We start from the raw sequence: 10599 nt of genomic DNA, 5'->3' as shown, positions 1-10599 counted from the left end.
GTTTGAAGAATATAATCATTTATAAATAGAGAATAAATTATGATTTTATACCATTGCTTTGATTCATAGTAATGAAAAATTTGCAAGTAGTGCCATATTGTCTTTGTGAAAATTCCATATCTAGTGATGTTGTAATGCTCTCCAAAGTGATTGGATCTTGTTTGTTTTTTACGTTGTATAGTTGCTCATACTCTTTTAGAATGATTGAAGCTAGTATATTATCAAGAATTTTCAAAGAGTCTAATGGAATGTTGTAGCCAAAATGCAATAAGTTCATAGCATATGCTGAAATTCCATTCGTGTGTTTATCTAGTAAAGCTTGAGCTTCGTATCGCTCAAGCATTATATCTTCATTTGGTAAATCTTCTTTGAATATCTTAAGAATTCATATTGTTAGACCTGCAAAGTAATTATATTTGAATTAATTATATTTGAAATTATGAATAATAGAAGTAAATTTTTTAAAACATAAGCTGAATTATTTACCAACTGCAGGGAGTTCTTTAGTAGTATGTGTTTTTTTCCATGTTTGAAACATATTGTCGACTGCGTCTGTATATTGTTTTAGCTCATCATAAGATGGCCAACCATAAATGTAATTTAGTGGATCACGTCCCAAGATATTTGCATATTTAAGTTGTTTGATTCTTAAAAAGAAGTTTTCTCTGTGTTACCTTTTTGATTTTCGTTTTGCTTCTTGTTCTTTTTCTTGTAGGTCTATTGTGGCTTTTGCTTTAGCTTTGATAGAATTGAAGACCTAATATATTTTAACACGCTTTATACATTTAAGGTTATAAATATTGAAGTATGTGATTAGAGATATAAGCTTACCTCCATATTGTTTAGCTTTCAATCTAAAAAATATAAAAATGAATTTATTAATAGTTCTTTTATATCAATCTAGTAATAAATTATAGCACCTTAAGTTTGATATAAAATAATTACGTTTACGTTACCTTTGTTTTAATCTTTGGAGTATAATTTTGCAAGTCAATAATCTTCATATATATAATGATTTATTACTTGTATTTAGAAATCGTTGATTGTTATCGAATTTAATATTTTTATCTTCTTTCGGTTAGTCGATCGAGACAACATGACATATAATAGTCCAAGAGAAAAACATTTTCGAACTATTAACAATGACTTACCAAAGATAGTACATCCCTAGGATTTATGTCCAGTCATTGCATATGCTAGTGTTAGTGGAAAAGTTTTTTTATGATACCATGTTCCATTGTATGTCTTTTTTTGATATTTAGATCTTCAAATAGTTACATTTTGTTGTGTATGATTTACACGTATTATAAGTTTTGTTATAATAGATGTTATATTGTTATATTTAATATCTACAACCGTTCCAAAAATTCCATTAGCTATACCTATTGCTAGATCTATGTTTTGTGTAAACATTACTAATGCCCCTATTGCTACTTTGGATAGGGTATGAAATTCTATATCATTTATCCAATGTTGTAGTTCTGGTATATGATGTGATGTTGTAGCAATATCTATATTGAATATATTGGAATGGTTGAATATCTTTAATAATATGAGGTCATGATAGTATATGACATCTTTATTATGTGTACATAATATAGTTGTGTCTTTATCTATATATTGTTCTAAATCTTTCTCCTGTATAAATGTATGTTTTAAGTATTTATCTAATTGTGATTTAGATGGTTTACGTTGTTTGATTATATTTAAGAATTCAATGAAGTCTGGATCTGAACAATGACGTATTGAGGTATATAATGTGTGGTGTATAGATAATTTCCAACATGTAAAATTTGTTATTACACATTTTTGGCATATCAAGTCTTTATTTTTACAATTACATATTGTAGGCAATTGCGCTATATCTCCAAATAGAAGTAGTTTTTTAGTGTTAAATATTTTTAGCATAGATAAATTACAAGCTTCTGAAATTTGGAATATAATTGTATGTAATATTTGTGATGTCATCATTGAGAATTCATCAATTATAATTACATCAGAAGATCTTATTTTAATTGAACGAATATCATTTGGTTCTAAATTAGAATAAAATAATTGATTTTTATTAGGTAAACAAAAAAAATAATGTGAAGTACGTGCTAATCGACTAAGTCTTGTAGCTGCTACTCCTATGGTTGCTGTAAGGACTCCTATGTTTTTGGTTATACATTTAAATGTGATATATTGAATTAGAAACGTTTTCTCAGATCCAGGTGTTCCATTTATTATATGTAATCCACCCGATTTTTCAAAAATTTTATTGTATATTAGTTCTTGCTCTTTAGTCAAAGTTGTATTTTCTATATATTTAAGCTCTTGTAGATGTATTATTGGATCATATTGATTCTCTCCTACAGTTTTAATACTGGTCTGTTTTTCTATAAAATCATTTGATGTTAAACATTCTTCTAAATTATGTATGGTATGCATTTGAAGTATTTGATTTGTAATATAGATGTAATTGAGAATAATTTCCAACTAGATTCTCTATGTCTTCTTCATTCTTTATTATTTGTCGTATTTGACATTCTAAAAAGTAAGATTTTTTAATGTTGTTAATTGAGATTAATTCTTTTTCATTACGAAAATGTATATGTTTTAATAGAATAGTAAAAAAAACCTTCCATTTGATGGACAAGGTGAAAATCGGTAAATCTTACTAATTGTTTATACTCTTCTATTTCATTTCCAAATAAATCATGCATTTTGCATATTTTCTTTGTTGTATGCTTGAGTATTTTGTTAATTCTATAGTGACGAAAGTATGAATAAAATGTTAAGCTTTCCAATTCTAATGGTCTTGCTGTATATATATCAATTGGATGTAGTATAGAGGTTAAAAAAATTTGTATTTATTTTTGTCTTTTTTTAGGAGGTGAACAAGCTATATAAGTTACCTTTTCTATGATTGGTATCTCTAAACACATCATGGCGGCTTCGGTTGCTGATATTGGTTTTGTTAATACATAAGAAGATATTAGTTTGAGTTTTGTATCATCAATATTATTTAGTCCTAATGTTTTCACTGTTTCTAAATCGATATCTATTTTTCCTATAGGTTCGAATTTCAATGCATATTTTAGCAAGCAATATGATAATCCTGTATTGGTTACTTTTTGAATATTAATATGGGCTTGTCATGACAATAATACTCCTGCATGATAAGGGACCACATTTCTGTGTTCTAATGTTGGTCTATAATAAAGCCATCGTTGAGTTTGTTCATGAATAATTGGCTTAGGATTACTTTGAATATCGTATGGAAATCCATATTTACATTTAAATTTTTTATTTTGTAATTTTATTTTACAAGATTCTCTACAATTATGTATTTGTTTTTTGATAACTAAGTTATGCAGTTTATATTCAATTGATGTTGGATCAATTTATTTATTGTATGTAAATAAGGTATATGGCTATCTATCTCTAAAGATATTCGATCGATATCGTTTGAATCTACCCATAGCATTATATGAGCATGTGGTGAACCTCTATTTTGTATCTCATATCGTATTAGATAGTGGTTGATGGTACCTAATAATCCATTAGGAATAAATATGTATTTGTTTAAAAATATATGTAATCGTTTGTGAAAAACCATCATGCACTCAGCTGGACAATCTGTCCAGTTGAGTTTTAAGTCTATCTGTTGGATAATTTTTTCTAAATCTTCTATTTCTACCCATCTACTAGAGGATACTTCGTCACAAGTTAGGGTTAAGAAGAAGTTAGGTAAACAAAATGACTCTACCATGCATAATAAATATTTTAAATTCTTACGATACCATGACAGAGAGCTTAGAATTGAATAAGAGATATTGTGTTTTTATGATATAACGTATGGTATCTAGATCAGATGCATGTGGATTTTTAAGTATGAATTTATCTATAGCTGGTTGTAGCATTGTTAAATTTGTTGAATTTGCTATTATCAAAGCTTGACGTAATTGGTACATCATCAATAAGTATGGCTTGTATAAAGTGAATATTGAGAAGAATGAGGCTATTCTCATTTTTAGATATGTATGAAATTTTAAAGCTCCATCATGAGCTCCATATCCTAATGGAAATAGAAATGGAAATAGGGCTTTCTCTATTGTAATATCTTCTAAATTACATACTCCATCTAAACTTGCATATAAGTTAATGATTTTTTTGTTATTTAATCTTTCATACATAACCCCACCATGAGATAACTTACCTATTTTGTATTGTGATTTTAGTTCTGTATTGTTTATTTGATCTAAGATACCTAAATAATTTGTGTTGTGTGCTACTATCATTAAGTCATAAGGAGAAGATGATGCATGCTTGTTTAGTAAAGTAGTAATTGCATTAGAAGGAATTATAGGAATTGCTAAAGTTTTTTGTGGTTGTTCATATATAGTATAGAATTTTTTTACTGATGGATTATTTTTTACTAAAAAGAGCAATAGTGTGTTTATGTCATTTGAGTTTTTTGTTAATTTAATAAATCATTACTATTTTGATATGAAAATAGAGGATTATCTAATAATGATCTTTGTTCTATATTACCTATGGCTATAGATGTTATCTTTTTACTGATATTTAAAGAGATATCTAAAGTAGATAGCATTTGTACTTCATGTACATTCATTGTTAGTATTTTTTTTATATAAGTCGGGTGATAAGTTACCCAATAATTTCCTCCATTGTTGTTTTGAAAACATTTGGAGCAGTTATAAATTTCTATATTGTCTTGTTTGTTATTTTGAAATGATGTTAGATATGGATTAGATAATTCATATCTTCGTACATAGGTATTTGTTTTTTCTATATATTTTAAGTTTTGTTTTTCATACTTAAAAAATAAGTTTTCACAATTGGAACAATATTTATATGATTTGATCGAACTAGAACAAATATTTACCCATGAATCAAAATCTAAATTAAAAATGTCAAAAGTTGGAAGTAAGTTTGTTTTTCTAAGTCAATGTCTTATAATTTTGGTATGCTTTGCTTTTTGTTTTAGTTTGGATGCTTTGTTCGTAGGCAATAGTTTATTTGTTTTCATCTTCAATTATGTATTGTTTATTATTATTTTGTATATTTGGTGACCTTAAGATTTCATTATATTTATATTGATATGTATATTATTTGTATTGAGCTTAAACTAATATTCTAATTTGGAAAGAAAATCTTTTTGATCTTATGATTGTGGCTATCAAAATACTAATATTAAAATCAGTTTTTTTTATAGGTGTTTAAAATATTCTTAAAATATAACACACCTTGTGTTATAGTCAAATGTTAAGTTGCTTTGTAGATGTTGAAGAGCTTCTTGTAAACTAGCAAATGGTAAAACTTAAGAAGTTAGAATATAGAGTTATATATAATTTGATGCTAATTACCAAAGGAATGATAAGAGAACAATGCTTGACCAACTTTGGTAAAGCTTTGATTGACATGTGTGGCATGTGATATACTTTTGACAGCACACAAGTTCTTGGTAAGCTTTATGTTTGAAATGCTATCTCTTGGACTCCACCTATCTCAAGGTATATGCAAGGCCAGGGTGAAAGCCCTAGTCTTTTTAAAAAAAAAAAAAAAAGCAAAGGCAAGCATCTCTCCTAATCACTAATCCTTGCATTTGGAAGGAATGTGGCACCATACAAGAAATCAACCAAGGCAACAAGAAGTAGACCAAGGCAAAAGGTTCAAGATCTGATGAAAAACAACATAATACTTGGATAATACTTGGCAAAGCTTTGATTGACATGTATGCCAAATGTGATGCACTTTTGAAAGCAAACAAGTTCTTGACAAGATTGTTGTCTTTGGGCCGTAGTCACTTGGATTTCACTTCTTGCAGGCTATGCCCAACATGGACAAGCCACAAAGCTCTAGCGATTTCAGCTAATGCGAAGCAGCCAAGGCTTGTCTGCAAACTTGACCATTTATGCTTCCAACTTGAAGGCATATGGCACTATGCAAAATGTTGACATAGGCAAACAAATTCTTGATGTGGTCAGTAGTGAGGGGCTATTGAAATACAACATCGTACTTGCCAATGCTTTGACTAATTTGTGCGCTAAGTGTGGTGTACTTTTGAAAGCATAACAAGTTATTCAATGAGACACTAATGTGACTTGTCAATTAAACCACTATATTAGTTGGAGACTAGACAATTGAATAGAAAAGTGAACTGTTGGAGAGGGGTTATGCAAGAAGTCTAGAGCTAACATATTTTAAAGGCACCAATGAGGCTGTCTTCCTGAGTCCATCACTATTAATCTCTGCAAAACACTTTCTACCTATAAAATTCTCCATTTTGTACACTTGCTGCCATTTCATCTCACAGAAATGCATTGTCTGTTGCTCTTGAACATCAACGCATGCATGCTGTCCCATCATCGAACGCATCCCCGTATTGGGCACCTTCTCCGGGGTCCCATACCACATTCTTCCAACGTATAGTCTCTCCACATAAGTGGTCCAAAGGAGCCAGCGACCCCGTTATGGAGCCCCAACCATCATGCATAAAAACCCTACTTTCGTCTACCTGAAAGACCTTGCAAAGCTGCCACACTTTGGCTTAGGATTCTTAAAAAAAACCCAGTTCAACTCGCATGTCTTTACCTTCAATTGGCCCTGCTCAATCCCATTATGTAACCTGTTAGGGGGCTCCTTATTCATAAAACCAGGCAGCCCCGGTCGCCATACATCTCTCTCAAACAACTAGTTGCCCCATTCCATGCTGCTCCTCATGAGCATAAGGTGCCAATACCACAAAATGAACATAAAAAAAAATCTAGGTTCTATCTCCCGGTAGGACCTCCAAATACTGACATCTTCGGACACCCACTTAGCCCACTGTTTGTCATGTCCCTGCATCTCGCCCGGCTCTCTAGCCCGGCTACCAACTGTCCATGCCATCTCGACCATTGAGGAGGTCATTCGCCACATCGCAAGACGCCTCGAGTAAAAGGACATCCAGTCCTCCGAGTGCACCATATCTGGCCAGTCAAGACAGGCTCGAAAGCTTAAGATGCCCATAGCTAGGCTTCGCGCATCTCCCACCAATGGGTATTCCATCGAGGGTACCATGATTGAGAACTGGCCAACCGTGCCATCCTCAGCCCCATAACTGTGCATCCATAACATGACTTGCATCCTCTTACTCAAATGTGTCCTAATGGCAACCACTCGTGGAGGGTCCGCCTTAACCTGTTTCGGCTCAATGAATAAGCCATAAGAGAACTCATACTACCTTTCCTTTTGAATCACCATAACCACTGCCATGACCCGGTCACCATGCAACTCTTCGTCGAAAGGGTTCGCACCCGCTACGTTTCCATAAAACAAAACTTTGTCACGCCTTCCCTGGTTTTACCTTCGTAATATCCCCGGCTCAGCCTTCAATACCACAGCCTGCCTTCTCTCAACTTGATTTTGGACAGGTTCAAGTGGTTTTACCCGCAACCCTTGGCCACTGGCCTCCTCTGTCCATACCCGTTCTTGTTCCCCTGTGCTCTCGGGAATAGTCTCCTCCAAAGAGGCCGGTACTGCAGCATAACCTGAAAACGGCACCCCACGAGGCACCTCCAACAACCTATCTTGCCCTTGATGCCCACCGGCCAGGCTCAGCGGGTGTTTCACTTCATTCAACAAATGTTGGACCTCTCCGAGCCTCACATCTTTTTCAGTCCCATCATCCAGCACCTCCATAGGCATAAGCATTTCCATGGATCCCGTTTCGGGCGCGGCACATTCTTGTTCCACACTAGTTTGCTTTTCCCAGTCATGTGGGAGGTAGGAGTCAACATTAATCTTCTGGCACTCCTCCCCACTTCCTTCATTTGCACAATACTCATTGTGTGAGTCTGGCTAGCTGGCCACCGATTTTCCAAGTTCTTGTTTGCTAACAACAGCACCATCATGCATAGGCCAGTTGTCGCATACTGGCATTCCCTCCTTGATCAAAAGGTAGGATTCCATAAGTTCCTCTTGAGGCTCCTCATAGTCCCCAAGCTTTACATCTGGCTCGTAGGTCCATTCCCCATCCCACGGGGCATGAACAACACTACATTCGGCTTCATGCAATAGTTTTTCCTCAGAATGGGCCTCGGCATAGACGGGAAACATAGCATCTAGCTTCCTCGACAACTCTTCCTCGCTAATTTCTTTTCCTTCATCCTTTTTGACGTTTCTCGAATGGTCTCTCAAGTGGGACTTGAGCCCACATCTTTGTATGCAAGGAAGGGTGAGCCGTGGTGCTCCGAACCCTATTCTATTCCTTTTTGATAGAGCCATGTTGGCTCCCCGAGTCGAGGTGAGTTACCCCTCACTCGCCGAATACTTATTGAGCTGGATTGACTGGTGACGCCGGCTACTATAGACCTCAAACATGACAATGTGCTAGCTTTGAGAGGCCGAGGAGTGGTGCAGGGTCTCGAAGTGTTCTCCAAAAAGGGGACCCGTAACACTCACCCCTCCCCAAAAAAGCTCGATGTCCTCATCAAGTGCCTCTTCATCATCCAAAACATGATAAACCTCATCCTTTGAACGTGGCGTATAGTGCCCAGTACCACGCGCAAGCATTTACTTAGTGTCCTCTCTCCTGCCATAAAATTAATCCAAGCGATCAACCCACAGAAGCCGCTCGACTGCCAACCCCACATTCTAGAGTCGCCTGTCGTTCGATGCACTGCCTTGCTAGCTGCAATAAGTGTACTGTTCATCTGCTGCCTTACTGCCATGAGTCTAGTGACTCCATCTTAGCCAACACCACTTAGTGGGCATAAATATGTGCATCATCACTCGCCAAGCATACCCCTTATCATCACTGACCTTGTATTTCCCTGTTGTGTATCCAAACCAAGCAACTCTCCAAATAAAACATCCCGGATGTGGCATAGGCTGGTGCTCACTGGAGCCCGTGCTCTCGCAAGACGAGTCCTGTCTTACTTCAATCGTGTTTTTATCGTTTGACCGTGTCGCATTCCTTACGCTGCTTATCACATGCGTGCCCTGCTCGTGACTGCCAAGCTCTTCGAGCACCAACCATATCAACAAAACTACGACCATCAGTGTGCCCACTCTACATAATTGGGGGTCCCATGCCCTGTTTCGCATCTTTCGAAGTCGATCACTCTGATCGTTTTTGTGTATTCCTGTTTCAGACAGCCTACTCGTTGTCCTCTGTCTAGTCTCCTTTTGGTTTAGCATAACCTGCTGCCTAGCTGTGCCCGCCAGCTGATATATACCAGTCCGTGTGATTACCAAGCCCCTCGATTCGTGTTTATCTTGATCATCTCCTGTTCGTCCAGCATGTTTTACTCTAGGGGGAATCCATCGTCCATTTGTGGCCCGCATTCAAACTAGCCCCAGCCGATCCATTAGGAGCAATGCTTGTCCTTGTTCATCCTGTCTATCCAGGCCTGAAAATGACCCTAATCCTTCTGGCTTAGCTTTGAATTGGCCAAGCATGTTCCACCCTGCAGATATCTCCGTATCTCCGTGCATGCGGATCATATCATAACCGAAAGCATCACATCATTGGCTACCTTCTCTCGGGTCCCATACGACATTCTTCCAACATTTAGTCTCTCCACATAAGTGGTTCAAAGGAGCCAGCGACCCCGCTACGGATCTCCAGCCATCATGCATCAAACCCATGCTTTCATCTACCTGAGAGACCTCGCAAAGCTGCTCGCTCGGAGGGCCACCATCGATCACTGCCACACTTTGGCTCAAGATTCTAAAAGAAAAACCAGTTGACCCGCATATCTTCACCTTCAGCAGACCCTGCTCAATCCCATTGATTAACCCGCTAGGGGGCTCAGTATCCATACATTCAAGCAGCCCTATTTTCCATCCATGACTTCGACAGCCACCCAATTCAGTAAGCACCATATAGTCTTCGTTCAGGGTGTGAGAAACAATTTCCCACCCATTCGCATCGTTAGTCAGGCGGGTCCAAGACCCCCATCCTTCCATACCAGCCATCTGGCTGCCCTGTTCCATGTTTCTCCCAGCGAGCATCAGTTTCTAGTACCAAAGGACGAGCATAAAAAAGAATCTGGGTTCCATATCCCAACACCCCCACGTAATGTCATTTTCGAACACACACTTGGCCCACACTTTGTCATATCCCTGCATCTCTTTCGGCTATCGGGACCATTGAGGAGGTCGCGCGCTGTATCGCAGGATGCCTTGAGCAAAGGGACATCTGGCCCTCTAAATGCATCGTACCCAGCCATTCCAGCCGGGCCCGAAGACTCCAACTGCCCATAGTTATGCTTCGTGCATTTCCCACCAATGGGTACCTCGTCGAGAATACCATGGCTGAGAGTTGACCATCTGTGCCATCCTCAGCCCCATACATGTGCGTCCATGACAGGACCTGCGCCCTCTTGCTCAACTGTATCCTAATGACGACCACTCCTGCAGGGTCCACTTTAGACCTTCTCGACTCAGCGACTAAACCATACTAGGACTTAGAATCCCTTCCATTTAGAGTCTCCATAACCACAACCATGACCTGATCATCGTGCATTTCTTTGTCGAAGGGATTTGCACTCGACACGTTTCCATAACACAGACCTGGCTGTCCCGTGATTGAAGTTACCAGCATCT

At 37.1% G+C, this 10599-nt stretch overlaps 1 pseudogene; it reads right to left on the bottom strand.

Annotated features, from left to right (window-relative positions):
* Positions 1-9239: 9239 nt before the first annotated feature.
* On the bottom strand, positions 9240-10032 carry LOC147437308 (uncharacterized; annotated as a pseudogene).
* Positions 10033-10599: the final 567 nt, after the last annotated feature.

Source organism: Adiantum capillus-veneris, chromosome 17 (assembly GCF_014529385.1).
Source record: "Adiantum capillus-veneris isolate H3 chromosome 17, ASM1452938v2, whole genome shotgun sequence".
NCBI lineage: Eukaryota > Viridiplantae > Streptophyta > Polypodiopsida > Polypodiales > Pteridaceae > Adiantum > Adiantum capillus-veneris.
Note: the sequence above shows the minus strand (reverse complement) of the source record. Positions and strands in the feature narration are given on the sequence as shown.